Source organism: Hoplias malabaricus, chromosome 7 (assembly GCF_029633855.1).
Source record: "Hoplias malabaricus isolate fHopMal1 chromosome 7, fHopMal1.hap1, whole genome shotgun sequence".
Taxonomy (NCBI): domain Eukaryota; kingdom Metazoa; phylum Chordata; class Actinopteri; order Characiformes; family Erythrinidae; genus Hoplias; species Hoplias malabaricus.
Genome location: NC_089806.1, coordinates 7,577,028 through 7,597,732, shown reverse-complemented (window position 1 = coordinate 7,597,732; position 20,705 = coordinate 7,577,028).

The window sequence follows — 20,705 nt, the reverse complement described above, 5'->3', positions numbered from 1 at the left end:
TGATACGTCTGTATCGACCCGCCCCTTGTTCACACAGAGCAGCTGTCACTCAGCTGTGTTTACGTTACCTGAGCTACACTTTCAGATTCTGATCTTTCTGCCTGGACGCTTCACGTTCATGTTTGGAAGTGACCCCTATCTGTGACCGGTGAGAACACTCACTCCGTGTGAAAGGTCCCGCATGAACACTCTTTCAAAATCAATGGAATCACATGTATGTGTCACAAACAACCGCACAAACCATTTGAGCTTCACCTGATGTTGGGAGGCTCCTTCTAGTTGGGCCGGACCAGCCCTACCACCCACCCTCCACTGACGGCTGGGGCGGGTTTCCCCGCTTATAGTTTTGTTCAAGAACAGGTCCAATATTTACAGCACCAAGCCTTCAGCCCCGGTGTAATTCATGCATAGATGGAAAAAGCTTATAAACGTCTTATAATAAATATCAGGGCATACTGGGTTTTGTTTATTATACCAAGAAAATCTAGCAAGACATTATTTATTCATTTGTAAATCTGCCATTTATACTTCATGACTAATGGACTCTCAGAAATGGACTCATATGATTATTATATGTTTATTAGTGTATTATTATAAGCTTTATTACTATGTTATTACTGTATGATTTACAATAATTATATTGAAGTAGATTTTATTGCACTTCTCGAATAAGGTAAATAATATCAGGGGATTTGTTGTGACTAATAAACGGTGCTGCTGCTCTCCATTTGCCTTTTCCTTCAGTTAAGCTAGTTAGCTAGTTAAGCTAGTTAGGCTAGTTATTATTTACCTTTCTCAGAAAATGTACTATCAGTTGTGAAGTGTGTAAATGTTCACTATGAGGTAATGTATGCCTCAGTGTTCAGCACAGGAATGTGTTACTGAATTGCTTCTTGTTACGACTTATCATGCTGAAGATGACATTCATATGCAGCTGTAACTTATACTCGAAGCCCACATGCTCTAAGAGAACTTGTGCACTTGTTTACTACATGCATCCCCACATTTATCAGTTATGAAGGGCAACAGTCTTGGGCTAAACTCATTAGAATCTCCTGAGTTTACAATTTACAAGCGCCACCCAAATCCACCATCAGTCACATGGCTGTAGGCTGGATTTGTAAGAAACACAAAAATCGGGTGTTTACACTGCTCTGAAAAGATCTCATCTCTGCCCCGTTTCAGCAAAAAAAATTGAATTGCTTCACCCCACCCTGCAACACGGAGGCCGCCCACGTTCCTGGCTGTGTCTAAAGTGGATCCCAGATGTGCAGTGCAGAGATTTACGGAGGTGTTGTTTCTTTACGCCGTCGTGGTTGCGTTCTGCCGCTCCCAGGCTCGAATGCACCTGAGCCGAGCGCGCGCAGCAGTGGAACGGCGCTCTCTCCGAGCTGCTGGGGGATAAGGTGGGTGCAGACAGGCCCAAAAGCGGCTAATCCGGCCGTCCCACACGGCCGAATCCAGGTAAAGTGATCCTAAATCCACAGCCCCCTTCTCTCCTTCTCCTCGCCCCCCTGCTCTCCGCTAAGCCTCCGACTATCAGTCCAAGAACGGATCAGACTCGCAGAGCCGCTCAGAGAGAGCCGCCTGGCACAGGACCAGTTGTTTGACAAGTTAATCTTGTCTAAACTGAGGAGAAAGCGAATTGACATCTGACTCACCGCAGCACTCCCACGGACAGAGTCTGGGATTTCACACCACAGCCTTGGACGAGGACAGAGGAGTGGAGGAGCAGCTGGAGACCTCCATTTCCAACAAAAGGCAGCAAACCCATGACTTGTGAAAAGAGGACGCCGCTTTAAATGAGGGAAAATATGCTGAAGTGAATATAGAATGTGATAAAATCCTCTGAAAATCCCTTAGCGTTAAAAGAGTGTGCCCTCAGAGGGTCCCAAACTGTGGGTGGTGCCCTCACGAAGCTTCAGTGGCTTTAGTTATGAAAGGTAATTGTGCTTAGTCCTGTTGCAGTTACCGTTTTAAGGCTAATTCCACACTGAGTTGTACCACTTTGACTCCATACTGAGTGTTCATTTAAGGAGCCTATGACACTGAGGTTGCATTCTAGTGCAAACAAAGGCATCTGGACAGGACTCTTATTATGAATAATTGGATGAAGAGGTTTCTACAGCAGTGGCTGTGATGTCTTTCCCACTGTAGGAATTCAGTGGGTTTGTTCTGATTTTACTAGACCCTGTTTATACCGGTTGGTTTCATATGACAAGAGTGTGGGCTGCATCCTGATATTCATTCATTCATCTATCATCTGTAACCATTTCATCCTATTTAGAGAATTAAATCAGTGGGCACAAAGCAGAAACAGACCCTAGACAGAGCACCAGTCCCTCACAGGGCATTATCCGAGGTGGGCATTTATGCTGCCCCTGCATCCTGATATATTTATATCGCTCCCAACAGCCTCAGGAGGGTGGGGCCAACCCACAGCTTCTTTTCAAACTGCTGTTAACACAATGTCCCTGAACAACTTAACACACCAGTGAGAATGCAAACTGCACAGATCTGTCACATCAGCCGACTGCTGCCCCTTTGAGCAAGCACAGTGAGCAGAGAGATGGGGGAGAGTGGAACCCATCCAAAGAGCTCTATTATTTTTCCATTTACACTCGGGATTTGCATCTGGGTTTAATCAGACTGAAATTTGGTTTAGAGAAATACACAAAATCACTTTAGTTTTGTGTGTGTGTGTGTGTGTTTATATAACCTTGTGAGGACTAAATCCTGTTTACACACTCACATTGTAGGAACTTGTCGTCCTTGTGAGGAATAACAGCAGGTCCCCACAATGCAATCATTACATTTTAAAGTGAAGGTATGTTTAAGGTTGGGGTCAAGTCAGAAAGTCTCCACAAAAAGAATGGAAGTCTATGTAATGTCCCCACAATGCACAGACACAAGATTTTGTGTAAAAAAGCTACTATGTAGCATTATAATTAGCGCAGTCCAAGTTGTGTTGGTCCAAACAGAACAAATACTGATCTGCCCACCTTCCTCGAAGGGTGTCCGACTGAGGGAGTCAAAAGTTGGGTCCAGGAAAATTCTGCATAGCAGAGAAGCGTGTCTTAAGGAAGGCGCGGTTATTTCTGGAGTCAGCCAAGCTGAACCAGTGTGACCACATTTGTCAGTACACTTTGATGTGTTATTATCATGTCAACAGGAGCTCTGTGGCCATCACAAACTTTCCCATGACCATTCGCCTTCAGGACAAACAGACAGCCAGCTTTGATTGCGCCCGTCAGTGTCGGCATTAGCGCTGATGACATGTTCTTGGGTAATTACCGAGGAAACTAGAGAGGCACTTTGCCTTAAGCGTGTTTACTTCCTTGTGTGGAATATTAAAGCAACAGTAGGTAGTATTTTTACCCTAAAATCAGTCCTTCAAAATCTTGGTAATGCTCCACTGAGCTGTAATAGGGAGAATAGAGCCTCGGTCTTTGCTACTCTACATTGTAAAATATTGCTGTAAATTTATAGCAAGTCTGCTACAGTATATAATTGTATTACTCAATTACAGTAATATGCTGTAAATTTGAAATACAGTAGTGTTCCTGTAAAAATACGGTAAATGGCAGGTAACTCTGCTGCCAGTGTTTTACTGTAAATCACAGTATTTACAGTAAATTATTGTATTATTCAATTACAGAAATATGCTGTAAATTTGAAATACAGTAGTGTTCCTGTAAAAATACGGTAAATGCCTGGGGACTCTGCTGCCAGTATTTTACTGTAAATCACGGTATTTACAGTAAATTATTGTATTATTCAATTACAGTAATATGCTGTAAATTTGAAATACAGTAGTGTTCCTGTAAAAATACTGTAAATGCCTGGGAACTCTGCTGCCAGTATTTTACTGTAAAATTGACAAGAATTTTTTTACAGTTTAAAGTCAGCACGGCAGAAACTGCACTATGTAACTGTTAGAGGATGGTAGGAAACTATCACTTAACTCCTTTAGTCTCTCGCTGGCAAAAATAAAACTCCTCACAAAACCAAACAGACAGTGAAGAGCAGCATAATATGTATTATTTTTTTAAATATGGACACACACACACACACACACACACACGATTGTGTTTTTATTTGATTAATTTTCTCCTCCTCTGACTGACACGTGTGAAAATGAAGGCCCTGATTTAAAGGTCCGTCAGTGGGACTCAGAGACCGCTCAGATGCCGGGGGGAATGGTGCTGATTGACAAAGCTGAGGAAATTTTCAGAGCGGATCTGATCGTGTCTGCCACTGCCCATCATCGAAAGGGCTAGGTTACAGCACCCTTTCAGCTTCTCTACCTCTCCGTCTAACCCAAACGTTCTGTCTGCAGCAGCCCCGGGGGGCCAGAAGCTCCACGATCAAAAGACCCTCTCAAGCCTTGAGGTGATATTGTTAGAGAGATGTAGCACGAAAATTATATACAAGTGGATCAGACACAGCAGTTGCCGCTGGAGTTTTTAAACACATCAGTGTCACTGCTGGACTGAGCTTAGTCCACCAACCGAAAACATCCTGCTGACATCGTCATGCTGTTGGGTGCCAGCAGTCGTCACCTGAACTTCAGAACCTGCGACTACACCGGAGCTAAGCAGGTTCAACTCAGGACACCTCCAAGGAAAGCCTGGGTGGCAACTGGAGGTGGTGTTGTCAGGGCCAATAGGGGGCGCTGCCCCTGTGCTCTGTGTGGATCCCACCATCCTTCAGATGAGAATAAAGATAGTGTATCTTAAGAACCATGAGTTCTATACAGAACCGTTATATATTTATTCTATGGTCAAAGGTTTCTTCAGGTTGATGGAGAATGTAAATGAACCACGTTGTAAAGAACTATAAGCACATAAACGTTTCTATGTAGAAATCAAGGTTATAAACAGAAGCACTGTCTTTAATCTGAAACCCTTGGAGAACCATCATTTTTAAGTGTGCAGTGTAAGAGGTTGTTTTGTGCTTTTTAGCGACACATTCATATTACTTCATGCAGCATTCTCAAGGTCTCAAGTGATTGTGTACATATTCTAGTAAAACACAATTCCCAGTGTTTGTAGTCTAAAATGTGTACCAATTATTATTGGTATTGTATAAATGTGTATTATTTATATCTGCGGATGTTAATGTAAATTTTTGGCAACCCAGCATGGAAGAAAAACAAATAATAATAATCAGCATTAAAGCTTCACCTAACTCTAAACTTAACCGTAAATGTCACACCAAGCTCAAACAGGAAGAAACAGGCATCTTTAACTGCGATCTTGGATCCGTCCAGAATATTTCAGAACTGTGGTTCTCTCCAGGAGCCGGTCCGTGTTCACACCAGATTTGTTGGGATGTATATCATACACTAAATGATGCCAAGTTCTCTCTGTTTAAGTTAAAAGTGAATATTTTAGAGTATCGCTCCAGAGCCTTTACTCTCTTCAAAATAAAGTGCTCGAGCGGAAAATGAGCCGATTTCCCGTTGGGTGAAAACGTTCAGACACAGCTCGAAAGCGCTGGTGTCGTTGCTAGGTTACATGTATTTTGCGGAGTGATACCTGAAGAGCTTCAGTCAGAGTGCCATTATCATGTAATATTGGCACTCCTGGAAAGTCTCTAAGCCAATCACATCACAACGTGGGAATTAACCATGGTTCAATCTTGTCTAATGTTATGGCTAACACCTAGTCACAACACTTTAGAATAATGCATCTTTCACACATGAATCTGGAGAATGTCTAGAGAAACTCTGGAGTATCAGGTCCAGAGATGTGCCCGAGTGGTTGATTACACATGCAGCTCACAGTGGGAGATTTTCTGCATCATGTGCTTTCTTGCAGTGGGAGATGATACATGGGCTTTAGGCATGGAGCAGCACCTGTGCAGCACGTGCAGGAGAACTCCGGAATATTTCCTGTACCGTTCTCACATGCGCAGACTCTGACTTCACCTGGAGTCCCCACTGTAAAAAATTCCTGTAAAACAACCAAATTACCTTTGTAGGACGCTGTTTTTTGTAAAATACAGTTGGCTGGTTTGCTAATGCTAATATTTGTTCAGTAGCCTAAATCAACATGTGTTACATGTTAACTTAATTGCAATAATTAACAATAATTGCATTAAGAAGGTAATTGTTACCGTAACGAGAGAATTGTTGTTTTGCTGCCTGGTAAAATTATCATTGCTAAATAAAAAAATCCCAAATATTAGTAAAGGAATTACATATAGCTTTAACCTGGCTAATGTTAGCAGCTTGATAGCGCAAGTTGAGTAGATGGCTAGTTCGCAGGCTAATGCTACTCCTGATTTTGTAACTATGATTTGTCCGATTTTAAAATTACAGTATTTTCTCAAAGCCGTTTTTAGGATCGCTCTAGTATGCCTCATTATTTTGAAAGCCCCTGTTTACCATTTATTTGACCATAAACAGTAGGGTTGCTCACTTTGTGGCAAATACAAAAAGAAAGTGTACATCTTGATTGGTGAACAGGAAGGCCTTGTAGTGGGAAAAATTAAAGTAATTCTCATTACACACTCACATCCCACAATACATTTTATTACAGAGGAGCATCAGGCTGTGCGTCTTCCTGACACGGGTGCTTATAGTCTTAAACCACTAGGGAAAATGTGCTGTGTTAACCACAAGAATCTGCTAGATTACTACCCCTTGCCTGAGTATATGGTATGGGGCCATGCCATTACTAATTCTTCACCATTCCTTTCTGTCTTTGTACAAAGATGTCCCTCTTGATTGAAGACATAAAGGTCATCATTCTCAAGACTTTGCCCAATGTTTCTGAAGGGACTTGTGTACAGCTGATCTCTATACTTCAGAATGGTGGAGTAGAAAATAAAGACGACCTACGATGTGTACAACAAGAAGATATTTGTGAAGTCTTTCCAGTAGTTCAACTCAGTGGAGGCCTTCACATTGGGTAATGTAGACCTTAGGTATATCATAAGGGTGGATCAGTGGTTTTCAGTGCTGTTCTAGACTACACTTTAAAAGATGGTTCCTCAATTGTTCTTTAATAAGAGGAATGGCTCTATGTAGAACCATGTGTTCCACATAGAAATGCTTAAATTGTTCTTTGCATTACAAAATGGTTCTTCATATTGACGGGGAATGTGTATCTGATTCAATATAGAACCTTTTGAAAATGGCACCGAATAGTTATCGTCTATTGTTTCTATGTCAAACTTATAACAACAGAAGAACCGTTTGTGGTACCATTTTCAAAAGGGTCCTACAGAGAACCACATACGACACATTCAATGCAAATAACCATTTCACCATGCAAAGAGCAAGCACTGGGTTGAACATCTTACAGATTCCAGTGCTTGAACCACAAATTATTTAACTAATTACCACATTAACAAGCTTTTTGAGATTAAATGGGTGTGGTAAAGCAAGGAAAAATACTTTAACTATTAAATACTATACAAACTTCTTCAGGACCAGGATCGACAACCACTTCATTCATTCATTCATTATCTGTAACCCTTATCCAGTTCAGGGTCGCGGTGGGTCCAGAGCCTACCTGGAATCATTGGGCGCAAGGCGGGAACACACCCTGGAGGGGGCGCCAGTCCTTCACAGGGTGACACACACTCACACCTTCACTCACACCTACGGACACTTTTGAGTCACCAATCCACCTACCAACGTGTGTTTTTGGACTGTTTGAGGAAACCGGAGCACTACACTCCTCACAGACAGTCACCCGGAGGAAACCCACGCAGACACAGGGAGAACACACCACACTCCTCACAGACAGTCACCCGGAGGAAACCCACACAGACACAGGGAGAACACACCACACTCCTCACAGACAGTCACCAGGAGGAAAAACAACGCAGACACAGAGAGAACACACCACACTCCTCACAGACAGTCACCCGGAGGAAACCCACACAGACACAGGGAGAACACACCACACTCCTCACAGACAGTCACCCGGAGGAAACCCACACAGACACAGGGAGAACACACCACACTCCTCACAGACAGTCACCCGGAGGAAACCCACGCAGACACAGGGAGAACACACCACACTCCTCACAGACAGTCACCCGGAGGAAACCCACGCAGACACAGGGAGAACACACCACACTCCTCACAGACAGTCACCCGGAGGAAACCCACACAGACACAGGGAGAACACACCACACTCCTCACAGACAGTCACCCGGAGGAAACCCACGCAGACACAGGGAGAACACACCACACTCCTCACAGACAGTCACCCGGAGGAAACCCACACAGACACAGGGAGAACACACCACACTCCTCACAGACAGTCACCCGGAGGAAACCCACGCAGACACAGGGAGAACACACCACACTCCTCACAGACAGTCACCCGGAGGAAACCCACGCAGACACAGAGAAAACACACCACACTCCTCACAGACAGTCACCCGAAGGAAACCCACGCAGACACAGGGAGAACACACCACACTCCTCACAGACAGTCACCCGGAGCGGGAATCGAACCCACAACCTCCAGGTCTCTGGAGCTGTGTGACTGCGACATCTACCTGCTGCGCCACCATGCCGCCCTGCTTCATTTATTAACAATGTCTATTTGCTTAATGTATATCCAATACGACAAATATTTTTAGTAAAGAAAAGTTAAATTAAATGTAAATTAAACTTGGGGCTACCTTTATTCTATCTGTTGCCTTTCAGACTCCATTCTCACTCACATTCAATCTCACGCAGTCATACTCATCCACCTAACTAACACTCACCTTCACTCACTCACTCACTCACTCACAATCACTCTCACACACTCACTCACCCTAACTGACTTTTAAACGCCAACTCAAAAATTCATAATGAAGCCAGACTACACAGTAGAGCATGGCATGCCCTTTTCCAAAGAGCCCTGGATCGTATTAACCTTCAGGAAACTGGAGGTATGGACCCTGAAATCACCACTGTTCTCAAGTCTGTTCTTTTTTGAGGCACCTGTGTTGGTGTCATATTCTCATGACCAGTGACTCGTTAACATCAGGCTTAAGGCATCATCAATAAGCAGTAAAGTCAACTAGTTTACTATTTTGTGTAACCCCTAACTCACACACAAACACACACACACACACACACACTCTCTCACACACACACACACACACACACACTAAATCTAAAAGGAGTGCTGATGCCTTGCTTTAATGACGTGGTGTGTCCTTATTAGTTAAAACAAGGTTTTTTCTTAGTGCGAGGAATGGAGCTGGTCATTCAGGGCTGGATGATTAGTCTTGAGGGTCATGTCATTTGTGAAGGCGTTCTACCTGCATTCTTGACTGGGCTTGTTTGCAATGAACTACGTTTTTAACTTGCAGTACCAGGAGGAGGCCTCTTGTACTTTTGAGTTCCTTCAGAGGTAAGACACTTTGTGTCTTATATCTGTCTTTTTGCTTCATTTTTCAAATCACTCTGAAAGTCACCAACGAATTGTTATTTTTATATGGTTGTGTCTCCAGGCGCTTCATTGGGGGTAAATCCAGAGAGGGGTTCAAAGACTAGCCGGGGCAAGGTGGTCTCAAAGAAGACCGGTAGAATCGTGAACAAGAAATCTCTCACGGTCAACCCTCGTGTCTCCACACTCCTAAAATATCTCATGGACTTTCTGTGGGACATCATTTAGGCAAGCAGTTTTCCACACACTCACACTAATGCACCCACTGGTAGTGTGTGCAGATAGTGGCAATTGTACCAGTTTTTCTGTTTAAAAGGCTTCTGTATTTTGGTTTTTATAGGAACATTTTAGTATAATTTTACTGCCATCTCCCAGAAAAACAAGGCCTCCTTTAATCATACTATGTTTTTTACTTGAGCTTGAGAATGAGAGGGGATCAATTGTGAGATTGTTCAGACAGTTCAGTTTATTTGTTCTGAGGCTGTGATTATGTTGTCATTTTATATAATAAATAATATACTTCAACATTTTTAATGCTGATCTTGTTTTTATTGAGTTTAGTCTATTTTTTAGAAATCTGGTTTGTACGTCAGTGAAGTAGTTTCACAGATTACTTACAGTGGGCAGCTGTGATGGGGAAAAAAATGTAAATTGTATTTAATTACAATGGCAAGAAACTGTCAGTCAGAATACAGTATACAGACACTGAAATGACAGTCAATTTTATGGTACTTTAATATATTTTTTATTACAACTGTAAGAAACTGTAATTCAGAATACAGTACAGAAACTGTAAAATTACAGTAAAGAGCTGGAAACCCTGCTGCCAGTATTTTACTGTATTTACTGAAATTCACTGTATTTTAATGTCTTTTAAAACAACAGTAAAATATGTAATTTAAAATACAGTACAGAAGCTGTACAAATTTACAGTAAAGAGCTGGAAACCCTGCTGCCAGTATTTTACTGTATTTGTTCAGGTTCACGGTATTATAATGTTTTTTAATACAACGGTAAGAAACTGTAATTCAGAATACAGTACAGAAACTGTAAAAATTTACAGTAAAGAGCTGGAAACCCTGCTGCCAGTATTTTACTGTATTTACTGAAATTCACTGTATTTTAATGTCTTTTAATACAACAGTAAAAAATGTAATTCAGATTACAGTACAGAAACTTTAAAGTTTACAGTAAAGGGCTGGAAACCTTGCTGTCAGTATTTTACTGTATTCGTTCAGGTTTACGGTATTATACTATTTTTTAATACAACGGTAAGAAACTGTCAGTCAGAATACAGTATACAAACACTGAAATGACAATCAATTTTATGGTACTTTAATATATTTTTTATTACAACGGTAAGAAACTGTAATTCAGAATACAGTACAGAAGCTGTAAAAATTACAGTAAAGAGCTGGAACCCCTGCTGCCAGTATTTTACTGTATTTACTGAAATTCACTGTATTTTAATGTCTTTTAATACAACGGTAAAAAAATGTAATTCAGAATACAGTACAGAAGCTGTAAAAATTACAGTAAAGAGCTGGAAAACCTGCTGCCAGTATTTCACTGTATTTACCGAAATCCACTGTATTTTAATGTCTTTTAATACAACACTAAAACATTAAATTTAAAATACAGTACAGAAGCTGTAAAAATTACAGTAAAGAGCTGGAAAACCTGCTGCCAGTATTTCACTGTATTTACCGAAATCCACTGTATTTTAATGTCTTTTAATACAACACTAAAACATTAAATTTAAAATACAGTACAGAAGCTGTAAAAATTACAGTAAAGAGCTGGAAACCCTGCTGTCAGTATTTTACTGTAATATTAGGGGGATTTTTTATTTACAGTGCAGGATGAATGTTGCGGGTGGTCACGTTCACACACAGCTCCTCAGAGAAAACTCAGGAACACTTCTGGAGTATATGCATGTGCGGAAAGGGGCTTAATACCACACTTATAAAGAATTATTCATGGTTTAATATGTGATTATTTATAGTTATTAAGTATGTTGTTAACATACATGAAAAGTCATTAATATCAGTTATAACACGCAGATAAAAGGGAATCAGCAACCTGTTGTTTGCCAAATAGTGAACCCACACTTGTTTAACCTGTCAGTTTCAGCACATATTTGTTATTAAGTTTAACCATTTAACCACCAAGTCTAGTCAGTTAATTAATGATAATGGATAATGGATTTCTCAGGTCTTAGCGTATACTGTACCTCAACATTTTCACTAAACTCTCTGACAATTTCAGTATTACGTACCTTTAAGGTGTTTACACTTAAAATAAACCTTTATAATTGTATTCTGATTTTAAAGTGGCACACCTAACACCTAAAACCTAACCTAAACGTTAAATACGATAGTGATTTGTTCTTGTCTAATGCTCTCACTCACAGAACACAGCCCTGGACCCAGTTTCCCAACAGCAGCTTTGAACAGAGGAGATTCTTGAGCGGTAGAGTGAGCATCACACTGAACACTCTCTCGCCCTGTTGAGATGAACACCTGAACACCAAGGGTGCACTATTTATTCTTTAGTGCTCTTCTGCTCTTCATCAGGTTCATAAGAGAGAGTTGGAGTGGATTTGGTGAAACAGCGTCAGCGGTGGATGGGAGGCAGGCTCACAGATATGTGAAAGGCACTTTTTTTTCTGAGAGCTTGTGAAATACAGACCTCAGTCTTCACAGTTTACCGTTTGCTGAATGTGTTTTTAGGCCTGAATCGAGTGTATATCTGATGCCTGTTCTGCGGAGGAAGAATGTGGCACCTGGGGTCTTGGAGGAACGTGATCTCACCGTGTGCTGCTCTGTTTATGGCCGTAATGACAACAGTTCTGTTTGGACTCACAAAACACAAACAGAGTCATTGATGGAAAGTTAAAAAACGTACATTTCCTCCTTTCGTTTCAGGCTCATTGACTTACAGCATGTTTTCTCTGTATCATTGTTGGTGATAATGGGTTAAAGACTGGCAACCTGGACTGGTGAAAGAGTGCTTTGATTACCACCGTGAATGGAGGCAAGCAAGTATACAGATGCTCAATGCCACACATATGTTCAAAACAAGCTCTTTTTGACGTGCACTTGAACTCGTCAATTAGACGCAGACCTTCCCTGAGCATCTTCTCTTGACTCGCCACTCTAGTCATAAGCAGCCCTATACAAATATATATGGGTGCAAGCCAGGGAGCGTTCACTCTTAAAGATAATACACATTATGTCAAATAATTAGCTTGTGAAGGGCACACACCGTTTGAATGCGGTGAGAGTGAGTCCTCGCCGATGTGCTTCAATGCTTCCTTCGTTGGAAGGTTGTTGTGCGCCGCAATGTCAAAGACGCGCCAAATGTTTGGCTTTAAATCCCAATGAATGTCCTAGAGATGGAACGAGCGCTAAATAGCCGACGCAAACACGTATAGCGATTATATTATTTGTATATCTCCGTCCTTTATCAAATACCATTCAATTACTAAAGACGGAGGAGCGGCGCTCTTGGGCGGGGAAGAATGGACGCATTTTTAGCAGGCGTTCATCAAAAAACTGAGCAGAAGAGGCCATGAGGGGAGAAATAAACAGATTAGAAAAGCAATTGACATTTCCCTAAAGCATGCAAGGGCTTATTTGCATCAGTTCGCCGGCTCATGTTTTATTTATCTGCGATCACAACCGATCGTGAGGGGAAATTAATCAATAGGGGATGCCACCAGAAAAGTGTGGGGGGATTGTAGTTTGTGTCCCTCTCCCCTCCACCCATCTCGCCCCCATACCTTTCACAGCCCGCATGGAGGTGACTGATTTCTCCATCCCAGCCATGCTTGGAGGAGCTCCATATGGCCAGGATCAAAGGTGTAGTTCAGTGCACAGTTCCGCTTGGTTGCCAGCCACCGCCATTAATTAGAAAACAAGATCAGAGGCGGTATTAAAATCCAATTAAGCTGGTATGAACAGATTGCCAAGTGATGTTCACTAATGTATTACTGAGCACCATGCAAATTCGGGGAGCTTGTGTTCGCTCACCGTTGTGTGAGTGCGTCGCCACTGCTCTCGCTCCTGTTTACCATCCCCCCCATCCCCCTTCACTCTTGCCCATGCCCCATTCACAATCATTTAAATAGCCTGACTTCTTCTAAACTGATCACACTTCACCAGCAACGGTGGTACCTGGAGGGTGCAGAGGCTGCCAAGCCTTAAAACAGCACGGGGTCCTGCCAAGATGGCACATGTGAGCGGGTTGATGTAAAGTATTCATGTGCACATAGACACAGATAGGTTTTGTGACAGCGTTGTTAATGGAGTTGTGTTTCTCTCATGAAAACTACACGTGTTCGCACTGTTTGCCCTGTGATATCTGCACTGCTCTCGCTCAGGTTTTCACTGTTCACACTCAGGTTTGAATTTCTCACTCTCAGTTTTGCACTGTTCACGCTCAGGTTTGAATTTCTCACTCTCAGTTTTGCACTGTTCACGCTCAGGTTTGAATTTCTCACTCTCAGTTTTGCACCGTTCACACTCAGGTTTGAATTTCTCACTCTAAGTTTTTCACCGTTCACACTCAGGGTTGAATTTCTCACTCTCAGTTTTGCACTTTTCACACTCAGGTTTGAATTTCTCACTCTCAGTTTTGCACTGTTCACACTCAGGTTTGAATTTCTCACTCTCAGTTTTGCACTGTTCACACTCAGGTTTGAATTTCTCACTCTCAGTTTTGCACTGTTCACACTCAAGTTTGAATTTCTCACTCTCAGGTTTTCACTGTTCACACTCAGGTTTGAATTTCTCACTCTCAGATTTGCACTGTTCACGCTCAGGTTTGAATTTCTCACTCTCAGTTTTGCACTGTTCACACTCAGGTTTGAATTTCTCACTCTCAGGTTTTCACTGTTCACACTCAGATTTGAATTTCTCACTCTCAGATTTGCACTGTTCACGCTCAGGTTTGAATTTCTCACTCTCAGGTTTTCACTGTTCACACTCAGGTTTGAATTTCTCACTCACAGATTTGCACTGTTCACGCTCAGGTTTGAATTTCTCACTCTCAGTTTTGCACTGTTCACACTCAAGTTTGAATTTCTCACTCTCAGGTTTTTTACTGTTCACACTCAGGTTTGAATTTCTCACTCTCAGATTTGCACTGTTCACACTCAGGTTTGAATTTCTCACTCTCAGTTTTGCACTGTTCACACTCAGGTTTGAATTTCTCACTCTCAGTTTTGCACTGTTCACACTCAGGCTTTTGTTGCTCACACTCAGGGCTTGCAATGTTTGTTGTTCACAAACCATTTTGTGCTTGAGTCTACAGCGCATTTAATATTTAATTTTTAACAATTAGTTACAGTAACAAATCCATTCAAGAATCAGCATTTACAAAATGGCACAGGAAAGGATACCTCAGTAACCTTTCGTTTATAATAAGATTCGGAGACACAAACGCATGCATTTGGACGGGATTCAAATGTGAAAATCTGCACTTCCTACCAAATGTCTCTGCATCTTTCAAGCAGCTTAGAGTGAGAACTATTCAACTCTGAATTACACCAAGCTTTTGTTGCTGCTCACGATAACTGTGGCTTCCAAGGGTTAATTTGGAATGATAGGATCATTCAGACAACCTGAGCGAAATGAAATGATCATGTGAAATCAAGCTAATGATGCCGATTCCCTTGGACGCAGGACATCTGAACTGGGGGGGGGATAAGTGGCTCCAGCTGGTGGTCCACAAGCAAACACTGCAGCCACAGATGAAGGCTTCACAGAAGGAGAAATATCAAGCTACAGAATACCAGGCTAATGAGTGTCAGGAAAGAGACCTTGAGTGTCAGGAAATTGCCCCGGTTCAGAAGATACAGCAACAAACATGGGTGATTAATCAGATTTTAGGAATAGACACATGCAAAAGGACAATTTTCTCATTCAGAATATTTAAAGAAGGTCAATGGTGAGCCGCACGGCTCTGAAGTATTAGCAGCTTAGCTCTGGAAGTGCTCAACATATAGAACATCCACCAGCAGCGGTGGTCCAGCCCAGCGCTGAGTGTACTCTAGCCTTACATCCGACTCTTATTTTAACCGGGACACTTACTCACAGGCCTGTTTATTTTAGACGACCATAATCACGCACTTTATTCTCAGACTGTAAAAATATGTAACCTCAAATACAGCGAATCCTTCTTAAGGTGGTAGCCGTGGGCTAAAGGCTTGCAAAGTGGGCTCGGGACCAAATGGGGACAGGGACAGAAGGAACAGCACTCCCTCTTCTCCCTTAACATCCACAGCTGAAGTGGCCTAGAGCAAGGTGCCTAACCCCCACCTGCGCCCTTGGTTCTGAGATGGCTCTCCACCGCTCAGAGTCTGTGTTCTTTGTAGTTCTAAAATTCGAGGCTGTAGTCCAGCTGTTGCTCTGCATACTTTGTGTGCCTGCCTTCACTGTATTCTTCAATGGTCAGGACTCCACCCACAGAGCAGATATGATTAGTGTGTTTGTGCGAGTACAGATGGATCAGACCCGGCAGTGCTGCTGGAGTTTTTAAACCGGACACTTTTGATTCGCCAATAGCAACGTGTGTTTTTGGACCATGGGGGAAACCGGAGCACCCGGAGGAAACCCACGCAGACACAGGGAGAACACACCACACTCCTCACAGACAGTCACCTGGAGGAAACCTACGCAGACACAGGGAGAACACACCACACTCCTCACAGACAGTCACTCGGAGGAAACCCACGCAGACACAGGGAGAACACACCACACTCCTCACAGACAGTCACCCGGAGGAAACCTACGCAGACACAGGGAGAACACACCACACTCCTCACAGACAGTCACCCGGAGGAAACCTACGCAGACACAGAGAGAACACACCACACTCCTCACAGACAGTCACCCGGAGGAAACCCACGCAGACACAGAGAGAACACACCACACTCCTCACAGACAGTCACCCGGAGGAAACCCACACAGACACAGGGAGAACACACCACACTCCTCACAGACAGTCACCCGGAGGAAACCCACGCAGACACAGAGAGAACACACCACACTCCTCACAGACAGTCACCCGGAGGAAACCTACGCAGACACAGGGAGAACACACCACACTCCTCACAGACAGTCACCCGGAGGAAACCCACGCAGACACAGGGAGAACACACCACACTCCTCACAGACAGTCACCCGGAGGAAACCCACGCAGACACAGGGAGAACACACCACACTCCTCACAGACAGTCACCCGGAGGAAACCCACGCAGACACAGAGAGAACACACCACACTACTCACAGACAATCACCCGGAGGAAACCCACGCAGACACAGAGAGAACACACCACACTCCTCACAGACAGTCACCCGGAGGAAACCCACGCAGACACAGAGAGAACACACCACACTCCTCACAGACAGTCACCCAGAGGAAACCCTCGCAGACACAGGCTTTTGGTACCTTTTATAAAAGGGTTGTATATGGCACCAAAAACAGTTCCTCTGTTGTTACAAGTTTGACAACCCTCTCAAGAACCCTTGTAAAACCATCATTTTGAAGTGTGTGTTAGTTCTTTGTGTGTGTGTGTGTGTGTGTGTGTGTGTGTGTGTGTGTGTGTGTGTGTGTACTGGTCCTAATGGACATTTCTGAGAGTGCAGCTCTGTCTTTACTTATCACTGTAACAAGCCCAGTGCTGAGCACACACTTCTGGAGATCTCTCTCTCTCTCTCTCTCTCTCTCTGTCTCTCTCTCTCTTCTCTCTCTCTCTCTCTCTCTCTCTCTCTCTCTCTCTCTCTCTCTCTCTCTCTCTCGCTCTCTCTCTCTCTCTCTCTCTCTCTCCATAAACACACTGAGTCAGAGGAAGACACGGAGCTAATTATCTGCTAATAAAGATACAGCTCATGTTCATTCACACTGGAGACGGGGGTCTCGTCCCTCTCTCGCCACCATTAACACACTTTAAATAAATGACTGCAGTTTATACACATCGCTGACCACTTTATGAGGTCAGAGCAACTTGATAAGTCCACTCTATACGTGTCAGAGTGAGGCCCATCTGTTCTCATGGAAAGTTTGTCTGTCACTGGTCAGTCACTACAGGTTCAAGGCTGTGGAACTGGATAAGGGTTACAGACAATGACCGAATGAAATGTTAAACATGGTTAACATGTTTGCTACAGATGGAGTGGCTACATATTTCATTGTGCTTCAAGGGTCTCTCTAAATTGGAGGTTTTATGTCTCAGAGTCACTGCTGCTCTGAGAACAGTCCACCGACCAAAAACATCCAGCCGACAGTGTCCTGTGTCACCGATGAAGGACTAGAGGACGAGCGACACACACTGTGCAGCGACAGATGAGCTACTGTCTCTGACTCTACATCTACAAGGTGGACCAACGAGGGAGGAGTGTCTTACAGAGTGGACAGAGAGTGGACACAGGGTTTAAAAACTCCAGCAGCACTGCTGTGTCTGATCCACTCTACACCAGCACAACACACACTAACACACCACCACCACGTCAGTGTCACTGCAGCGCTGAGAATGATCCACCACCACATCACACCTGCTCTGTGGGGGTCCTGACCATTCACGATAATAAGTCAATTCCTTGTATGTGTAAAATGCTAGGTGAAATCAGATCATTCTACTTAACCAGCCTTGAAATCTTTCACTGTGCTGTGCCTTAAATCTGGGGTCAGACCTTCGTCTCCGGACAGTGTCGAAGGCACAATGGCCTTGTGACTGGCACTAAACACAGGAGTGAAAGGAGTGTGAAATGAGAACACGCTGAGAGAGACAGGCGGCGGTGCGCACTGTAATTAAGCTCGTCCAAACTTGATGAAAGCAAATTCGACTGGTGGGTTTGCCTTTTCACAGTCAGTTTACTTTTACGACATAATTACGACCCAAATCAAATGGGAAGATTTAATATTTCTCTGGGACAAGAACTGAGTCCAATGTCAACAATTACACTGACCCTCCCTCTCCCCCTCCCTCCACAGCCACCCAAATAGCTCAGTAATTCACCTGTTTTTGGGTGCTCAAGGGAGGTCTAGCTTCAGGAATGCAGATGACTAAAGCTGTAAAGGAGCAGAATGGAATTACTTGTGGTGTTATGTTATTATTATTACAAAGGCTATGCTTCACTGTTCTCCTCTTCCAGTGAGTCACCCGGTATCTCCACATGCAGTGTCAGTGTGACCCAAACGCACCTCTACAAATGTAGCTCTTCAGCACTGGTGAATCTTCTACAGTGGTGGCTGAAAAAGGTATTTATACATTGGTGGTGTCAGAAGTTATATTTTTACAGTGATCTCAGACATACAACTTATATCTGGTGTCAGAACTGGTATTTTGTGACTGTCCAATTAAAAACATCTCCGTTTTTGGTGATCTTTAGTTTACTACGTCATTTGAACACAGCACCTCTCCTTCACATCATCGTGAAAATTTCATGATGAACGGACCTATAGAAATGCTCTAAAATTACATTGACTTCCACTGAGAGTTAAGAAGGGATTCTCCTTCGTCTGTAAAGATACTGTTTTGGGAGATACATATTTTTCTGCACTGGTGTCTGAATTGGTTGTTTTACAGTTATCTCAGAAATTTAATTTTTACAGTTTTTTCTGAAATTGTATTTTTGCAGTGATGCTAATTGTAAAATTGAGTCAGAATTATATTATTTACACTGGTGTCAGAAAATGTATTTTTACAGTGGTCTATTAAATATTTTTACAGTTATCTCCAAAATGGTATTTTTACTATTTTTACTATCTCAGAAATTGTATTTTTACAGTTATCCCAGAAGTTTTATTTTTACAGTTTTCTCTGAAATTGTATTTTTTCAGTGATGCTACTTATGAAATGGTGTCAGAATTATATTATTTACGCTTGTGTCAGAAAATGTACTTTTACAGTGGTCTATTAAATATTTTTACAGTTATCTGAAATAGTATTTTTACAGTTATATCAGAAATTGTATTTTTACAGTTATATTAGAAATTGTATTTTTACAGTTATTTCAGAAGTTTTATTTTTACAGTGATGCTACTTATAAAATGGTGTCAGAATTATATTATTTATGCTGGTGTCAGAAAATGTATTTTTACAGTGATGTCAGAAATTGTGTTTTTACAGTGGTCTATTAAATGTTATTTTTACAGTTATCTCAGAAATAGTATTTTACAGTTATCTCAGAAATTGTATTTTTACAGTTATCTCAAAAATGTTATTTTTACAGTTATCTCAGAAATAGTATTCTACAGTTATCTCAGAAATTTAATTTTTACAGTTATCTCAGAAAAATTATTTTAGTTATCTCAGAAATTTCATTTTTATAGTTATGTCAGAATTTAATTTTTACAGTTATATCAGAAATAGTATTTTACAGTTATCTCAGAAATTAAATTTTTACAGTTATCTCAGAAATAGTAATTTACAGTTATCTCAGAAATTAAATTTTTACAGTTATCTCAGAAATAGTATTTTACAGTTATCTCAGAAATTTCATTTTTACAGTTATCTCAGAATTTAATTTTTACAGTTATATCAGAAATAGTATTTTACAGTTATCTCAGAAATTAAATTTTTACAGTTATCTCAGAAATAGTATTTTACAGTTAACTCAGAAATTTAATTTTTACAGTTATCTCAGAAATGGTACTTTTATAGTCTTCTCAGAAATGTTATTTTTATTTATCTTAAAAATTAATTTTTTACAGTTATCTCAGAAATGTCATTTTTACAGTTTTCTCTGAAATTGTATTTTTACAATGATGTCAGAAATGACTTTGCTCTCTATCATGCATTAATCTTGTGTGAAATGCTGACTTTTATTTTAATTATCATTTCTTGCACAAGCTAAAAAGAGAATTCAACTGATTTCTAAAAAAATCCTGCATAATTAAATGTTTGGGATGTAAACAAAGTCATTAAGAGGCACTGGATTATAAATTCTTCATTCTAGAGAAAAACATCAGAACTGTTGACAGTGGTGATGATAGGAAGCAGACGTCTGAAAAACCTCTGAAACCCAAGTCACTTCAAGTGTTATTATTGTGTTCCTAAGATGTTGTGGTAATATATTTTTGCTATTTTGCCAATCGATCTTTCATCTAGTCATTTCAATACTACAAGCAAAATATGGATCACTAGACAATCTTTTCTTTGTTCGTCTTAATCAGGGAATGTGCATCCTCTTTGCTCCATGAGATCCTCTGTTAAGTGTCTTTGTTCCTCTGCCTAAAATCTCCACAGCTGCTGAGTGACCGCGGAGCGACCACACACTTCCAGCCGTCTCC